Raw genomic sequence first — 16,743 nt, forward strand, 5'->3', positions numbered from 1 at the left:
ATGTGCCACACTTCCATGTAAGAGGACCCATAATATGTGTTGCACATAATCCATGGTAGTAATATTATAAAATGTAAGGTGGCATGGTTCCTCCATGTGCCACCCCTCCACCTAGGCGGTCCCATGCCTGCATTTAGTGAGATATGGCCCAAAGTCCATGGGAGAAGTAATATAGAATAGGTGGAATGGATATTATATTAGGTAATTTCCTCCATATAGGATAGGCCCATGTGGGGGAGGTATAGAAGGTCCAAGAGTGCAAGTTAAATAATGGGGAAAGTAGGATGAGGTGGCAAGATTCCTTGTGCCAACCCTCCACTTGTCCTCCTAGAGGTTTGAACATATTATAAAATTAGGGAGAGACCAAGGGAGTATCATAGACTTGAGATATGGGGCTTGATTTATGTGGAAAAATGAGGCAAAGGGTTGTCGCACACAATTGAGAGTGCGTAACTGCCTAGCCCACATGGGAGACTTTTCCACACACACATGCATGTGGAAGGATGCATTTATTGGGAGAGACCCCCTCTCTTGGCTATAAAAGGAGGGGGTTATTCCTTGATGAGACACGCTCATTCTTGTAAAGCCACCTAGCTAGTACTTTGATTTCCCTCTTCCCTTCCTTTCAAATAAAGCATGGCCCTCTTCCCTTGATGTCTCCATCTTTACATTCCTCCTCCCATCATGTACATGCTTCCCTTCGCCCTCTCCCTTTCCCCTTGTGCCATAGTCTCCCTCTTCATCCCCTCCCCTTCTAATCCCTTTTCCCCTCCCATGATAACGTTTCGCCCTCACATTCTCCTTTCCTCTATGGCCCTTGAGTGTCGCCATGTTTAGTGTCTTGCCTCTTGTCCTGATTTCTTTTCTAGGTAACAGAAATGGTAACAGAAATGGTGTGGCTGCTGGGATCAAAATCTCCACGGCTAGTGGTGTAAAATATGTTACTCCTACGACTGGGTGCGGCTCTGGGTGCAGCTCTGCGGCCTCTTTCGTGTGCAGTTCTCTACTTTTGCGCCTCCAAACTACGTGCCTTCCCTGTCTCTCTACGGCTATAAAACCTCCCTGCTACTGTGCTTCCAATATCGGCTTGCTTTCTGCCTACGGTTCCTACGTGTATTCTGGCTGGCAAATCTTCTGCTTGTACCAGTCGCATCTGCAGAAGTGCAACATCTGTGCTCCCTCTGAGCTCCTGCGTGCGCATTTGTGCGTCCACTGTGTACACCCCGAGCATTGTAGATAGATCGCGACGGTTTTCTGGGCTCCTGCGTCTTCTGGTCACAGATAATTTTTCTGGGTTTTCACAAAACTGTAACAGATTCTGCGCCCCCCTCTCTTCTCTTCTTCTTCTTCTCCTTCTCTCTCTTTCTCTTTCTCTTCTCCTTTTCCTCTCCTCTCCTCTCTTTTTATTAAAGAGTGGGATTTTAACCCAAGACCTCCCCCTTCACAAAAGGGAGACTTATCATTGGGCCAACTAGTAGGAAGTGATGAAAATGTAATTATTTTTGCTTATATATTGAAATCTCGAGAACTGTAACTCTCTAACCGTGGGGAGTTTACTCTTGCTATAAAAAGCAAAAGTATTTCATTTCATGTGCTCTATTCACATCTCCTACTAGATCGCCGATTTAGAACTTTTCCAAGTTCACTTCACGGATGCACGCCACACGAGGAGGGTGGATATTTATGTCACTTCTCGATGAGTTTAAGGATTTGGTGCCTGGTCCTTCCCACCTTACGGCTACCAATGGGCGAGATCTCTTTCTTGATCTTCATGTCGATCTGCAACAACTGATTATACAGTGCATTGCTCAAGGAGACGACGGGTGGGATGATACACCGTGGATGATTCAAGGTGAAGAACTAATGATATGCTGGGAGGACTTTGATTTCAATTCTACTCATCGTACAGTGATCGAGCTACTTGCTGCTTTGGAGGTAATTAAAAGGGTATCCTTCTTTGAAGGTGGGATGCTCCCCAAGCTTGGGGGGAGATTCGGCGCATCTGCCTATTAATTCCTGTGGATAAGGTCGTCTTGAATGGTTTATTCTCAATCTCACTACAAAGGTTTCTAGGCCTCGGCTATGGTTGGTAATGTTTCGACCAAGGAATCCATTTTACCTAATCAACCTTTTGTGCCTCATTTCGAGCTTCAAGTTGTAATTCTTTTTGGTCTAAAGATAAACTATTAACAAAGGATTGCAAGTTTATTTGGAGTTGAACGCTTGGCTCAAGTATTGAATTCTCCCCACCCTCTCCTTCTACCTATCTTGGACTATCGAGAAACTTGGGATGTCCAGATTTTAGTCTTGGTGTGATGATATCTTGGATCCTTCAATTTGATGGAGCTTACAAACCTTTGACCAACGCTGTTGGCATGGGTGTGAAGCTCACTTTACCGGGTGGTGAGGAGTATTATTATAGTAAGTTTGCACCAACAAATACTTGCAACCAAGCTGAGTACTCGGAACTCATTTTTGGGCTACAAAAGACGCAAGAACATCACGTCAAGCAACTTGAGGTGCAAGGAGATTCTCAACTAGTGTGTGAACAAGTTAGTGGAAGGTGGAAGGTGCAGAGCAAAGGCTTGGTTCCACGATATCAACAAGCATTGGAACTTTGCAACCAATTTGAAGAGGTAAAAATTTAGCATATTCCTCGAGCTCAAAATCTAGTTGCTGATTTCTTAGCACATGAAGCTTGTACTTCAATCATGCATGAAGCGAGTGGGAGCATCGCTCCAAGAAAGCTGCAAGCCACAAATGAGGGTGATCATTTGTAAGGAATGCAAAGGTTGTGGTCATCATGAAACTAAGTGTTGGGCATATTTGATACGAGTTTACCGACTTCAAAAGATCATCAGAAAGGTCCTCAAGGACATTGCTCAAAAGAAGGATGCCAGACCGCACACCCCTTGAAGAAATAGCATGGCGACTACAAGAATTGGAAGAAGCCAAAGGTGATGTGCAAGCTCTCTAACTGTTGACATTTGTCATGGAATTCTTGTTTGCCTTGATGAACAACCTCATGCAACACCGTGTCTCTAACCCTCGCTTGTAAAGATGGATGTGATATCATGAGGGTTGGTTCTTTTAAGATTGTCTATGAGCTATTCTATGTTAAGATTCTTCCCGTGTAGTATTTCTCAAATGGGCATGATACTCTATACACAAGTGAATTCAACCTATGTTAATGCACACATAAAATATTGTACCCATCGTATATGCTTTGTATGGTCAAAGTTGCTGCAAACCCCATTTTCCATCAAGTTTTATGCACAATCACTAAAATTTAGTATTTGAGATGTGTTATTCGCATGTGCACATACCCGATGGGTACGATAATCTTCACTAATTTCAATCCAACCTATGTTGAGTCCTGTGCAACGTATTGTGCCCATTGGATATGCTTTGGATGGTGAAACTAGCCACGAACCCCATTTTTCACCAAGTGTACAACCGCCAAAAAGCATGCTCTAAGGTGTGTTATTCAAACATGCACATACCCAATGGAAAAAATACTTTGCAAATGAATTAATCCAACCTATTTTGATATGTATGAAAAGTATCATGCCTATCAAATATGCTCTAGATGGTCAAAGTCGCCACAAACCCCGTTTTTCACCAAGTGTAATGCACAACCGCAAAAAAATAGTATCTGAGGTGTGTCATTCAAATTTTCTCATACCCAATGGGCACGATAATTTGCACATGCATCAATACAACCTATGTTAGGGTGCATGTAAAATATCGTGTCCATCGGATATGCTTTGGATTGTCAAACGTGCCACAAACACTATTTTTTCACCAAGTGTTATGCACAACTGCCAAAAAATAGTATCTGAGGTGTATTATTCAAATTCTCTCATACCCTATGGGAATGATGCTTTATAAACATGTTAATCTAACCTATTTTGAGGCACACAAAAAATATCATGCCCATCGGATATGATTTGGATGGTCGAACGAGCCACAAATCCTATTTTTCACCAATTAGTGTTATGCACAAACTGCCAAAGAATAGTATCTGAGGTGTGCTATTCAAATTCTCTCATACCCAATGGGGACAATACTTTGTACACACATCAATTCAACCTATTTTGAGGTGCATGCAAAGTTTCGTGCTGATCGGATATGCTTTCGATGGTCAAAGTTGGCACAAACCCAATTTTTCATCAAGTGTTATGCACAACCGCCAAAAAATAGTATTTGAGGTGTGTTATTCAAATGCACACATATTGTATGGGCACGATACCTTTCAATCGTGTCTTTTTAACCTATGTTAAGTCCTATGAAAAGTATCATTCCCATTGGATATGCTTTGGATGGTCAAACTTTCCACCACAAACCCCATTTTTCACCAAGTGTTATGCACAACCGCCAAAAAACACATTCTGAGGTGTGTTATTAATATGCTCACACACATGGTGGGCAAGATAATTTGCACATGTATCAATACAACCTATTTTTATCTGTTTGCAAAGTATTGTGCCCATCAGATATGCTCTAGATGGTCAAAGTCACCACAAACCCCGTTTTTCACCAAGTGTTATGCACAACTGCCAAAAAATAGTATCTAAGGTGTGACATTCAAATACAGTCATACCCAATGGGCAGGATACTCTGCACACACATAAATACAAACTATGTTGAGGCATGTGCAAGATATCATGCCCATCTGGATGGTAAAATGTGCCACAAACTCTGTTTTTTACCAAGTGTTATGCACAACTGCCAAAAATTAGTATTAGAGGTGTAATATTCAAATTCTCTCATACCCAATGGTCATGATTCTTTGCACACATATTAATATAACCTAATTGGAGGTGAATGAAAAATATCATGCCTATCAGATATGCTTTGGATGGTCAAATGTGCCACAAACCCCATTTTTCACCAAGTGTTATGCATAACTACCAAAGAATAGTATCTAAGATGTGTTATTCAAATGCACTTATACCCAAAGGACACGATACTTTTCATATACATAAATCCAACCTATTTTGAGGTGCGTTCAAAGTATCATGCCCATCAAAAATGCTTTCGATGATCAAAGTCGCCACAAATCCCATTTTTCATCGTGTTATGCACAACCGCCAAAAAATAGTATTTGAGGTGTGTTATTGAATGTGCACATACCGGATGGGCATGATACCTTGTACTCGTGTCAATTTAACCTATTTTGAAACCTGTGTAAAGTATCATGCCCATCGGATATGCTTTGGATGTCAAACTCGCCACATATCCCATTTTTCACCAAGTGTCATGCACAACTGCCAAAAAACACGCTCTGAGGTGTGTTATTCGAATGCACACATACCCAATGGGCATGATACTGTGTGCAAGCAACAATTCAAAATATTTTGAGGTATGCGAAAATTATTATGCTCATCTGATATGCTTTGGATGGCCAATGTCACCGTTTTTCACCAAGTAATATGCACAACCATCAAAAGAAACTATTTGAGGTGTGTCATTAGAATGTGCTCATACTTGATGGGCATGATACTTTACACACATGTGAATCCAACCTATTTTGAGGTGCATGCAAAGTATTGTGCCCATTGGATATACTTTGGATGGTCAAACTCGCCACAAACACCGTTTTTTGCCAAGTGCTATGAGTATCTAAGGTGTGTCATTAGAATGTGCTCATACTTGTGGGCACGATACTTTGCACACGTTTTTTATAAGCTAGAATTTGAAAATTCTAACCATATAGATGACTCTAGATGGCTCATGCCAATTAGTTCAGATCTTGGATGGCTAAATTTGGGTTTCATATGAGGAAGTTATATTAATTTTTGGGTGAATTTATCAAATTTCAAGATTGAAATCTTAGCCAAACCAGTTTGGAGAAGCTCCTAAATTTGCCTTTGGGCAAATATTCGCCCTTAATAATTTACCTTGGGGTGGGTAGGAGAAAAAGGAAGTTAATGGAATGGAGGAGACGGGAATAGAAAGAAATGCAACATGAAAGCATTAGGGGAGAATTGGGGTCTCCAAAGGGCCCCCAATCAGTGTTTCCTAATTTCAAGGGATTAGTGAGGTATTTGAGGTGTACCAATGGGAGTGCTCCTTTTTTTGGGGCAATGCCATGTTGACGTGGAGGGTGGGTAGACCTGCAAATAGCCCCTATTGGCTACTCCTCTTACACCGAGGACCACTCAAACCATCCCCCCCCTCAACCCATGCTTGACCCTTCTCCCATATGCACCTCCCCCAAACAAACCTACAAGTCATTCAAGAGGTGGTGGGCCCTTCTAGGCAAAATTTTCCCCCCTCTTAGCTTGTTACAGGCCTGTCCCCTCCTCTTCTCTGGTCTAGCTCCACCATTCTCCCTCCAATTTTCAAACATGGGAACTCATTTGGCATCTTCTCTGCCCCCTCCTGCTCTGGTAGACTATGTTTCTCCCTCTCCAACACCTCCTATAGCAACTGCTCATTCTCTCTCCATTCCTAGCTACAGCACCTCCTACAGCAGTAGCTGCTCATCCCCCTCTACTCTTTCTTCCTCCATTCCTAGCTACAGTACCTCTTGTAGTGGCTGTTGATCCCCCTCTGCTCTTTCTCCCTCCATTCCTAGCTACAACACCTCCTGGAGCAGCTCCTCATCCCCCTCTACTCTTTCTCCCTCCATTCCTAGCTACAGCACCTCTTGGAGCTTCTCTCAACCTTCAGTTGCACCCTCTATACCTTCTTCCTCTCTCTCCCTCTATCAGAGCTGCTCTCTCCCTCCAAGTTGCACTTTCTAGTCCACTATTGCTGTTGTGACCTTTGTACAAGCATGGTGAGGAGACCATACATGTACTCTGTGTCCCACAGGAGAAAAAATGCATTGGGTGAATGGGTGCCTTGCACCTACAGCCAGCTTGAATGATTGGATAGTCATGAGAGGATCTTCCAAGTGTCCACATAAGCTTCCTAAGAGCAAAAGAGGTGATCTTTTGCATGAATGGAAGGGCCGCATCATGAAGTTCAAGCTTGGGAGAAAGGATTGCTTGCAAAGGTGCAACACATCTACATGGGGAAGGACATGCACCTTCCTCTGTCAAGCAATCAATCGACAATACCATCGCATTGTAAGTCTGCATTTTGTGTAAGATTTTGAAGTGTAATGAGTCAGCTTGAAATTGTATTTTGAAATAGAACCAGTGTAATGAGTCAGTTTGAAATTGTATTTTGAAATAGCACTTGTGCATAGCAGATGTATTTCCTTCAGACTTTGAGTAGTGGGAACCAGTCGAGTGCTTCTTAGGTAAGTTTACTGCCATTCATGAGGATTTAGGAAGGCAAATGCATGCTAGAGAGAAGTCCTCTGCTTTGAAATAGAGAAATATCTATTGGTATAATGCCACTGTACATTACTCCAAGGATAGCATCAGGCTATGGCCATCTTCAATGCATTGCAACGCCACAACTTGAAGACATGGATTGCAACATGGACACAAGAACAATGCAATCATACAACGAAAAGATTGCAAAGGATGTGGGCATGGCCATGAAGTTTACATTTGGCTATAAATGGGTAAGTTTGTCTTGGTTTATGCTTCTACACATTTTTGCTTCTTGTTTTCATAATATCCAGATGCACATAACAAAAACCATGTGGTCATGCCAGTGCCTACATGAGAATGCCCTTGAGGAATTGCTTGGGGTGAATTGGGGACGTAGGTCAGGTGAACAAAAGGGTGATTTGTTTCAATGCCATGTATGTAAGGACAATGTTGTTGTCAAGTACCACACTCCCACCAAATGTTATATTTTGCTTTCCAATATAGGAGCTGGAAGAAAACAGGTGGCAATTGGCTCCCCCTTGACTCTAACGATGATGATAATACAGGGGTAAGTTTATGTATTAGTTCTTATTTAGGGGATGTCAAGAATGTGACTGTCACGTCACAGTGGACTCTCAAGGACGTGCAGGAACACCTATTGGTCATGGAGGATGGCATGTCTAAGTCCTTTCACTTTACCTTAAATGGTGAAAGGGTAGGAAAGCATGCAAAGAAGCTCGTGCATAGTGCCACTTTTATCCCTCCTGCAATGTTGAAGATTGTTTAGAAAATGTGGGGTGGAACAATTGTGGATTTTGACATTTTCCAATTAATAGTGGTGCAATTAATTTTGATGTTTTGAATGGTTTTGTTTCATGTCAATGTCAAGTTTTTTCCCAAATTTTTATAATTCTTTTTATTTTTTATATTTAGAACATTTGGGTATATATAGGTTTTAAAGTTACTTTAGTTTCAAAGTTTCACTATCATAGCCATAGTTCTCCTAGCTACCAAACTACCATGGATTCTGCTAGGTTTGCCTTCCACGATTTCATCTCCCGTACTCCATTAATTGATAGAGAGGAGGAGTTATTTCTAGTCTTTGATAAGAGCACAGATGTCCTAAGCACCTACTTGGGAGCCCGAGATGATTTTGAAGACCTCATCAAGTACATGCAAGACTACATCATGAGTTTTGCATATCAACTTGATGAGTCTACAAAAAGATGGGTCCCAATTGATTATTTAAAGTACTTGTTCAATCAAGAACCTAGGTTCATGAAGCATTTAGATCACTTTCGAGCCCAGCTCACACCCCTAGGGTTTAGGGAGTGGACACTGATGACCTCCTAGCATGTGGAGTCATCGAAAACACAGGAAATAGGTTCCTATCTTGGGAAATGTCCATTATTTTCCTTCTCTAGGAGGGACAAATGGAAGAGGAGGCCTCGCCCTCAAGCCCTGACCCTACCGCTACCCTTTCCGATCCTCTTATTTCTATAGATGAGCCCAACATCTACAATGAAGAGCCCATAGATGAAGAAGCTGAGGAGCGGGAAGCTGCATTGGCCCAAGAAGTGCTCCAGCGACATCCTGAACCCCATTCTACTTCTCAAATTCCATCCACCTCGGGCACCACCTCTGTTGACCCTGCAACAATGATATGGCTTCTTGCTCCCCTTCTTGTCGATGGAGAACAATACCTCTTTCTCCATGACATAGAGGTTATGTTTGGTCTTCGGGAGGATGAAGCTCTTGGTATCCTGTGTGGATACGAGGTGGACACGACTATGCAAGAACCTGGGTTTTTGGGAGCAGATGATTCAATAGAAGAGGTTCTTGCTTTAACACTGGCCCAAATCAAAGATGCAGAGACATCAATCTACTCCGACCTACCTGATGTTCCAGAAGAAGCCTCCACATCTCACTCCAGATAGTAGGAGGCCTCTGGATCCATCCTCATTGACAAAGAGGAAGGAATTGAGCATGATGACTCCATAGTGGTATGAAACTATGAGCTTTGAATTTCTTCTCTCTTGGTATACTTTTGCTTTAATGGAATTCTAATGTAATGTTGGACTGTTGCAAGAGGCATTTGAGATCGACCTATTCTCATCTCGGCAACGCCTGGTTCGTGGTAGCTTCGGCCGAGATCACTCACTGGCACATTACCTTGACCAAGTAAAAGGGCGCTTTGTGGTTATCCACAAAAAGTTTTCTCCACATGCACTCATGACCTCCTGAAGTGCAAGGCCTTGTCAAGAGTGATTGGTCATGCTGACATCAATCGCAATGCTGACAAGGTCATTTTGGTGAACCGCATGGCTACCCTCAATGCCTTTGGAACCAATTTTTAAGGTATGGCATTGACGGTAGCAGCCATGTCCCTGACCAGCAATGACAATAGCGTTGACTCTCTATCGACTAGGTTTAGAGCTAGGAGTGTATTTGGGAATTTAAAGCCCGATGTTCTCAGTGTTTTAGAGAAGAGAGAAAGGCTCTGAAGCCTTAATGTATAGAAATTTTATTTTATATGAATACAGCTATGCTTTTTATACAGTGCCCCATTTTGTGTTCTTTTACAAAATTTATTCTATACTGTCATTGTATTTTGTAACTTTAATTGTTATTGGCATTAATATTTTTCATTCACTATTATGTTCAAAAGCATGCGATCAAATAAATATTTGCGTTATAATGGTCATTTCTAAGCAATCCAGCAAGAATCTCACCATGTGACAGAAGGCAAATGTGTTTGGCATCGCGCGGGGAGTCCAAAAATGGTAAAACCTACTATGGTGCATATGGGGCCTATACACGCCATAGTGGGTTTTACCATTTTTGGGCTCCCCGCATGATGCCGAACACATTTGCCTTCTGTCACACAGTGAAAAAACATCATTTGACCACTCAAATTCACACTGAACTTGCATAAACTGATGGAAAGCATCACGTAGCATGTATAATAACATGGGAACAATAATTGAACATAAAGATATCTTTTATTCATTGGCCTCAAAGGGCAGAGATTTACAAAATGATTCAAGTTAGACCAAATGAACCTAAACAACATCTAGGGCCTAAGGGAGGGATCGGAGCGGATGTGCTTGGCGAGTGCAAGGTCCTTGTCCATCACTGTTACTCTTTTGGCATGGATAGCACATAAGTTCGCGTCTTCAAAAATACCTACTGTCATCTGCTCTGTTGCCTCCTAAATTGCTCCCATAGTGCCTGAAGTGAAATGCACATCACTCTTGTATTGCTATGCTATTTCACCTACAATACGCTGGAAGGGTGCATGGGGAACGAGATTATCCACAGTGGCTTGGAACTTGCGAATCTCCTGAAGTGCCTTCACGCCTAATTTTTTGTGCCTCTTAATCTTTGGGGGACCCTGCACTGGCCTTTGGACATGGCTCCACGGCCGCTTGTCCGCTTTGAACTTCTTTCCCCTCTCCTCCCTTGCAACCACCTCTTTATACTCCTCTTCCTGTGTCTGGTGGGTCATTCGAGGTGGCTTCTCGCACCTAGGGGTCTGCATTGTCCTTGGTCTCTTTTCCTTTTCACGAGGCTATGAGATAGCAAGTTGAGGCTCTTGCTCAGCTCCTACTAGAGGCTCCTCATATCTGATCATCTCGAGGCACAGAGGGTTGATGGTGCTCTTCTGTGCGGTCTGCTTGATTGGAGGATTGGGGCCAAGGTTCATTATATTTGTGAGCCTGCCAAATACTTCCTCTTGTTGTGGCCTCTATAATCTCTCCATCTCCTCTCTTTGCCTTTCTTGACCCCTCTTGGGAGACCTCTCTACTTCCACGGTTAGTTGTGTGGAAGGACTGAGAGGACCCCTGATTGTGCTTGGATCCTTCATCTTGCTGGGATTCCTCATGGTGATGAGATCCCTAGGATCCCCCATGAGAGTCGGATGGTGGGGACTCGCGTTGCTTGGACTCTTGATGATGAGAACTGCCTTCAGATCCCTGGTGATCATTGCCCTCTTGGCCACTGGGGCTTGCAGTGTGTTCAGAGGTGATGGCATTCTGAGGAGGACAACGGGTAGTGTCTAAATGGCATCCAGTGGGTCTAGTAGTTTGTTTAACTCATGCCATAGAAATGAGAGATTTCAGGGTTTTAAAGTGCTTTATATAGTCTTTTTTAAAGCACTTTAGGGTTTTTCTTTTAAATTAGGGTTTTTTGAGTGCACCTCCTCCCCCCCAGTGTTTTGTCACTAGTTCGATAATACTTAATCTTCACCACCCTCCCTCCCAGCCCACTCACCCCTCCGCCCTGCCATGTCGCACATGCAATTCTATAATTTCCAAACAAATTTGTGAATTTTGGAATTGACTCAAAATAGTGTTAACTTTATTCATCAAACATTTTACATTTGGGGCTCTCTTAAGACCCAACGCCTCCTCTGTCTGACTCTACGTTGCAACCAAAGCGCAACCCCTTGGCTCCCTGTTGAGGACTTCCAAGCAGCACATCTCCTTGTCTTCTTGACATGTTGAACCGCTTTTGCAAGACTTGAGAACTCTACCTTATCGCGCTTAAGAGTCTTGGCCTCTAGACATCTATAAAACCAATCGAACATTTCGTGTAGTGCATTGCTTCGCGCGATACCACCCCCATGCCTTGTATTCTTGAAGTATGCTACCTTTGCTCAGTAGTGTGATTTATCCATTCCTTGAGTATTATAAATGGACAAAGGGCCCCATTGCTCCATAAACCATGGTGCATGTGCGTAAAGAATATGCTGTAAAGAAAAACATTGTATTAGAAACATAAACTGACTCATGTTTAAAGCACAAAATTTCAACCTAAGGAGGATTACCATGTAATGTGTAATATGTGACTCCCCCCATGCTCTACCATCAATGATATGAATTCTCCCAATGCTGTCCTGAATCTCTCATAATAAAGCTCATCTGTTTGACCTTATTTAAGCAACTTCATAAATGCATCAAGCTTTGTCCATAGTTTTGCTCTCAAAGTAGCAATTCGTGGATGTGAAGCTTGATTTGTGGTGCACTCACACAAATCTTTCCAGTACTTGCAACCTAGGGTGCTTTGAGCCAATGTATGTTTTTCTTTATCAGCATTGTGGTTGGACAAGAACCTCCTTGCCTTTCCTCCACCCATGGACACTTTTGCAGGAAGATTTTGTGTCTTTCCTGATTGTTTCTTGTCTTGATTAAGCTTCACATTGCCTCCGTGAAGTCCCATTAGTGAGAGTAGTTCTTCAGCTTTTGCAATGCATTGTGTAGATACTTGTTGTGGCCTCAAATTCTAAGCATAAACTAGATGGAGATAGAGTAACTTATCAAGTATACGCAGTTCAGCATGCAAAGTACACAAGTGTACCCGCTCCCATGGAATTGGTAGAATGGGGTCCCACTTAGGATCCTTTTTGTGATGATTAGGGGCTGCACTTTGGTTGCAAGAAAGGATGCCATTTTCCCACTGTAGGCTTCCCTTTTGCATCTTCTGAGAGTGGGTGCAATACAAGCATGTCCATCTTGCATCTGCACCTGTATCACAATTATACAAGCACTTGAGGGTCTTTAAATCACCAGCTAGATGCCATTCAACTTGAAACGTTCCATGCCCATCCACAATTAATGTTTGCCCTGCCTCTTGTCTTCAAATAATCGATGGGATGTCGGTTCTCTCCAAAACCCACTTCAATGTCTCATGGCACTCCTTTGGGGTCTCAAAGGATGCAAGCCACCATATGTCCTTCTCAAATTGGACTGAGAAACCCTGCTCAACTTCCTCATCCCTTTGAGCAAAACGTAAGGTGTCGTTCATGATACAAATGCTCACCCTCTCTAGCTTGTGCTCTTTTACCAACTGAGCTTCATCCATTTTTATAACAAATACTAGCTTGCGATCTGTACAATGAAAGAGAAATTCAGTAAGGATATAGAAATCAAAAGAAATAAAGTTGAATGTGAAGAGGGAATTTCTCTTACCTTCTTCAGCCTAGAAGCACTGTCTCTCCAACCAAGCCAAATCTCCCCCTCATAAGTTGGGCTTGGGCTATTGGGCACATAGTGAAAAGGGGTCACGAGAAAGTAACTCCCAAGTATACATAAGATGAAACAATGTCCACCTAGTCCCCTAGATATGTGAAGCTTAGTCTAGAAAACATGGGGTGCAAGGTATTGAAGACAATAACCCTAGTATTACAAAGGTTAATTGTAAGGTTTCATTGGTCACAAAATACCTAGAGTGCCATCAAGTGTCCCTGTGATCCCTATGTAGCAAGATGACCATCATGCCCTACCCCCAAAGTTTGTCAACATAGTCAGATACCTCATCTATGTAGAGGCCAAAGATTTTTAGAGAAAGAGGAAAGCCTTGCTTCACTCCCATAGTGCTAGTGATGACATCTAACATGCCTCTTGGTGCCTTGACTCTCCCTTTCATCAATTCATTAACTACCATGAATACCATATTATACCATTGAAATGGTCAACTCCTCGAGGCACCGAGGAAGACATGCTTGGGGTATCACATGCCTTGCATAAGTCTAAAAAATATAAAGATGCCTTTTGCTCTCATCATTATGCCTCCTCAATGATGTCTCTTAGTGTTAAGATATGATCCAATGTAGAATATGTCCTCTGAAGACTAGCTCTATGCCCATATCTCTCTACAAAGGCACTGACTGCAAACTCTAGTACTGATCCACAAAGTTTGGCCAACACATGGCCAACAATGAGAGTGAATTAGTTTTTAGGGTCTGATGGGACCTCAACCTTATGCTCTTCCATTTATGACCTTCACTCTCTCCACTAATGGCCAAATTTACAAATCCTTTCTTCCCTTTGGATTCTCTTCCATTTAGCCCTTGCCACTTCAAGGTCATGGTGGACCAAAAAATTCGTGTAAAGAGCATGGGACGGAGCATAGCCTACATATTATAAAAATTTAATGTGCATGGACCCTATCCTTTGCAATTCTCAAATTCCAATCCCAAGGTCCTTAGCCCTATAGACTCTTTAGGAGGATATTGATTTAAGAATTTGTATCCTATGTAAGTAACCTATATATATGCTAGCAAGTAAACATAGTGGAAGTTCCATGCACTTGCTGCCAATGTACCATGTGCTAGAAACTAAAAAATATATTCAAGCAATGCAACATTGTTAAGGAGTGCCACGAGATCTAGGTCAACCTCCACCATGAGGTAGCTAACATGAACCACTACATAGACATATGCACATATTATCTTTTAACATCTCATTCGATGAAAGAAGAGATCCTATGTCACACACTAAAGTATCATTTCACAACTTGGCTCATTCCACCAATTAAGAGTGGAGACAACCAGAATGAATCTAGAGCAACAATGAAATGAGAGCTTTACGCTCTTTCAAAGTTTTAATGAAATGAAATAATCTACCTTGTACTCCACTCATGTTGATCTTCTTGTATGTCCTCAATTCAACATCAATAAGAAGATTCTCCCCTCCTTTGCAAATTCCAAATTTCCCCATAAAATCAAAGGAACAATAGTCATTATAAACAAGGCCTTTCACCACTTGCCAGAGTTCTCCATGATCCTCAAGTAGCTCTAGCAGTAGTAGTAATCATCATAAACATTTACAATACCACTCTTTTACTTTCATTGCCCGATTATATTCAGACACATGTGTCAACCATTCTTACTCTTCCGTGCCAGATCCACTTGTTCTTTTTTCTTTTCTATGCGACTAAACCTCCTTCTAGCCCTTCTCCATGCCTGGTGGCTCACTTTTTGGAGTCATTGCTGGATTTTCTTCTCCAAATATAGGTTCCTCTAGAGGTGCGGGGGTCTCTCTGGTAGGCTCATGGGGACAACTAAAACTCGGGCATACTCAAGCTTGATTATTGACTTGTAGGAAATGTAAGCACTAATTTGTCTCCCAATTGTGATCACATAGTAAGTGTAATGATCACAACATATTCCACTATCTCCAAGACCTATGGGATTAGGGGATAAATCCTCCACTACTACCCATACCTATGGGACAACGAAGCTAATCACTAGATTTGCACAAGATTTTGTAAGCAAAGTACCAAAATGTGCCCCAAAATTAGCAATATAATGCCTCAACTCTGTTGCTACCAAGCATGGGAAGAGGAGAGTGACTGGATGATGAGGAACCCTATATCTCTTTAACTATGGGGATATCATACCCCTAGTGGTGCTCAAAATTAAAATTTCTATGTAAAAGAGAGAATCCCCTATGCTAAAGGGACCCTATAGGGAGAATCCTAGCCCTAGCAATTCTCATAATGAATCCTGTAGGTACCCAAATTAGAATATCAAGGGTCCCTCTCTTTAACTATATAATTGTAAAAGACAAGGAGTACAAGTACTCATGAGGATTTCCTTCAATAGCCATTGTGAAATGGATTATGAAAAGGAAAAGAGTGTTATTGGCAATGAAATGGAAAGTGCTACAAGGTAACATGTGAAGATTATTGTCTGATAGTAGTGGGGGGTGGATGTTGGGGATAGGAATTCCTAACACATATTAGCTGCAATCTGTCCTAAACTCATCTTTAATCACCTCTCAAAAATAGTTAGTAATCCATTATCTAATTTATACCTCAAGGATCCCTATCCACTATGTGAGAGTTGTATCCTTGAGCTATTGATAAGGGATTTTAGTGAAATCATTGATTGATGTCAATAGATTACAAAACTCAGTTGTATTTTTAAATTCAAAAATGAGATGACGATCTGGGAACAAATCACAAACAATAAAACAAGTGCTCTCCCAAGGGAGCTAAATGGGTCGAAGAAACCAAGAAAGTGCCTTGTGATTTGCAGCTACAGAAGTTAAATGTACAGATAACAAAAATTTCCACAAGGGAGAGCATTTCTTCCTCATACTTGAAGAATAAGGACACTTGCTATCATTATTTCATCATATCTTCAAGTAGCGCTCAAGTATGGTCTCATTTCAACCACTACCTGATGAGACTCTATCATCCTTTAGCTTCGGATGTACATTAGACTACCAACTTTGTTGATGTTTTGCTTAGGATACGGACATTTGTTCACCTGTTGGGGACAATTCTCTTGGTTTTCTACCTTTGTTTGCATGCACAACCTAGACATCTAGGGGCACCTTGGAACATGGTCATCATTGACATAGTTGGCTCCAAAACTCTCATTGTATGATGATCATCTGAAGTTGTTTCACTATCCCATAAGGCCCCATGAAGTCCATGGTATAATGAGTGCCCTTGCCATTTTTGAACCCCCTTCACCTCCCCACAATGATCACTATTTGCCAAGTACACTCAGCGCAAAACAAAGCACAAATGGTTTGATGAAAAGTTACTCACTATAGGATCTCTTTCAACTCTAAGATAAAAGTGCATTCTCTAGAAACTATTACTATGTGGAATCATTCGTGAGAGGCTTCCAAATCACCTGAGCGAGCTCAACATTTTCTCATGGGTGCAAGCT

The sequence above is a fragment of the Dipteris shenzhenensis genome, chromosome 29 (assembly GCF_047967505.1).
Source record: "Dipteris shenzhenensis isolate YYH24624 ecotype China chromosome 29, Dip_SZ_1.0, whole genome shotgun sequence".
NCBI lineage: Eukaryota > Viridiplantae > Streptophyta > Polypodiopsida > Gleicheniales > Dipteridaceae > Dipteris > Dipteris shenzhenensis.